The sequence below is a fragment of the Helicoverpa zea genome, chromosome 15 (genome assembly GCF_022581195.2).
Source record: "Helicoverpa zea isolate HzStark_Cry1AcR chromosome 15, ilHelZeax1.1, whole genome shotgun sequence".
Taxonomy (NCBI): domain Eukaryota; kingdom Metazoa; phylum Arthropoda; class Insecta; order Lepidoptera; family Noctuidae; genus Helicoverpa; species Helicoverpa zea.
Genome location: NC_061466.1, coordinates 6181679 through 6184998, shown reverse-complemented (window position 1 = coordinate 6184998; position 3320 = coordinate 6181679).

The following is a 3320-nucleotide window of genomic DNA, read 5'->3' as shown; positions in this document are numbered from 1 at the left end:
CTCACCGAGAGGCTGCGTGGTACTGAATAAGGACCGAACGGGAGCGCACTGACGTATACGTCACTTTGGTCCGCGGGTGCCATACACTGCGTACAACTAAAACTTGTAATTGGTAACAGTAGAAGCCTCTTACTAAAATCCTTAAGCTTTGAACGGAGTATTGATAGATCTTAGACTTTTTGAGATGTCATTATTATTTCAATATCATTAGGATAATATAGAAAATTGAAAACACGACGACATATTCAATTTCTGCGTGAGATATTTTAACGACGTGAACATTTTCTGACATTGAAATAAAATAAGACATAGTTATCATTACATATTTTAAAGGTTCTGTACCTAAGGCGTCACCTTACTTATGCTGATATGAATAACAAGCAGGTAGGTAACTATATAATCGTCTTTGGTGAAGTGAAGTTGAGCGCTATAAGCCCAGACATAATCCTTTGGAGTTCACAAGCGATATACTATGGGTCATACATTGCGTTTGTAGTATGGGGTACAGCGTATCCATCTTGAGTGTGAAACGCAATGAACGTTGTCGAAAATTGAATGCATGTGCCGTTTTAGTGACGACCGCGACGTCATTTGAATTCGCAATGGAAGATTCTTAGATAAGAGTATTTTTTGTTGAAATTAAAATGTTCTTTATTGCTTATGTTTTATGTCGGTTCGGCAAGAGTTTTAGCAAGATGTTTTACTAGAAACTGTTTAATTTTGCATGATTTTTTTTAAACAAGTGTTTTTGTTTCCTGGTTGATGTTTTTCTATGCTACGGGTATCACCATAGGTTGCAGTTGGTTTCTTTTACGACCGTCTTGTGTAGGTAAACTAATTTTGTAACACAAATTGCAATATTTTAGAGAGCAATTTTTAAGCTAATAATATCCTTATTTCGTCGTTTTAGATTTGGCCTTGTAACCCAATTCAGTCGTCACCAAAACTATTTTTACTTATTCCCGAAACGAGAAACAAAATACTTATTATTAAATGGACAACCTATTTACCTCCTACGTTGGCTGAAAGAAGGATTTTCTGTTTTTATATCCGCACTGTATGAGTGGGAAGAAATTCAGGCTATTTTAAGATAAAGATGATTGTCTTAATTCTGAAACAATTTACATATTTTCATAACATTTTCCCATCAGACCTTTTATTTTTATTGATGTACTTACATTAAATCAAGTATGTGGATTGTGTAAGTCATGATAACGTCCACAAATTTTCTCACAGTTCCTCCTTACTCTGATTTTCTGAAGCTAATTTACAGCTAAGAGCGTTGTGGTTTAAATGTCTAATAATAGTAGGAAGGTACTCAAAATTGCGTAATATACATCAGTCCTCAAAACTGTGATGTACTAAATTTAGCATAATGTTTGGGCCGCATAAACTTCAGTATATTTGCACAGGTCACGCTCCCTTCCTTTTACTCGCTCGTCACATTTACCTCTTATGTAATTAACCAGAGATAATTTTCCTTAAAAAGAAAGAGCTTCGGCGAACAAAGACATTTCTATGTATGTGGCCGCTTATCTTTGTAGCTAGGTAAGCCGGGGAGGAAAGTACAACTGTAGGTAGGTATTTTTGTGAAAACAGTCACAATTTTGCTTTCAGCATTTTGTTTTATTAAGACAATGCTGCAAGTAAGCTCTGCAGAATTGCTAGCTTGTGGCTGTGAACATTATGTTTTAGATTTATGTTTATATTACTTTATTGTTCTCTAAATCCATTTAGGTCTTGTGCATTCCAACAATATTTTCGCAGTGAAGACAACGAGAAAGATACGGTTATGGAGTTTTTATTTTAAAATGAAATCTCATCGTCAGCAGATTTATACACACGGTTACAATCTTTGTGTGTAGTTTAAACTTACTTCCAAAGCGGTCGTAAAATCTGTAAATCAAAGAGGTACGTCCGATATTTCCAATCACAACTTTCGACTCAGAATTATTTTCTATCTCGAAAACTTTATGGGTCAGTCGTACCTATCTAAGAAATAACTGAATTATTCCGCGCTTTTATAAAAACAACCTCGCACAAAATTTTGCATTTATTTCTATAATAAAATCCCTTTGACGGAATTATTAAAAAGGCCCGAAGCGAAAAAAATTCAAGTGAATGAAGAAGACCAGGAAATTACACATTTTAATTCTTTCACCCTTTTTCTTCGTTGTCCTTTATACAATTTTATTTTGCCTTGACACAAACAAAGTGCAAAAGCAATAAAAGAGACGCTAGTGGTTTACATGTAAGTAAAAACGGTCGCTTTGTGCAGACAACTGAAGGAACAGTAATGATCGTAAAAGCAATTTAGTGAGCTCTCCTCTATGTCTGTTCAGGCGTCTAAAATGACTAACGCTCAGTGCTATCTAAAGCTTCTACAGTGTATGAAATTCAGTTTTATAGACACAACTTACATACTGCAGTGACATGTCAATGATATTATTTTCTTTTGAAGTCTTCGTATTTTTCTTGCAATTATCTTTTGATCTACAAAGTTTTCATTTGAGAGTTTTAATAGACAAAACTCTGTGTATGTTTTTGTAATGCAAAATGTAAACAATATTAATTTCAAGAAAATACTTTTATTAAAATAACACTCCATATTTCAAAGTTCTATTATACAATAAAATGTTTATTTAGCAAATTAGGAAACCTAAGTACCGACGTTGTCAATTCACGTCCCAAACAACAACTCTGAGGCAGACTATTATCATGACATATTATTATAACAACATTAATAAAACACACGTCTATTCATGAAATAATTGTTAACATAAGTTAGCAAATTATACCGCCCTTAGACAGGCTGTAATTAAAACAATTGTCTGGAGAACGCTTTTAAGCAAACATGGGACGAAGGGTACTTTAGTAATACTTGAAGCATCGGCCATTTTGATTAAGTTGAGCATGTAAAATTAATTTTGCGTGACCCATCACTGACCTAAAGGATATACCGTTGATTTTCCCGCTCGCTCGCTTTTAAACTCTCACCTTCTGGGACTTTTTAATCACAACTTATTTTAATGAGAAGACATAAAATAAGAGCAACCTTTTTCTAATCAAACAGTTTTTATGCACCATACGACTAATAATAAACAAAAATAGCTATCTGTGGAGACTTTCATAAAATATTTACTATTGCTTGTGGTGTACAATTCAATCTCCAATTTATAATTTTGTCCTTAATTATAGGTATGGCAAACAAATTGAAATAATATTTCCTTTAATACTTTAACAAGTTCCTCTAATTAGACAAGCCTTTTAATTGAGGTAATCATAACTTAGAATCGAAATTATATTCTCTTTGTAAATCT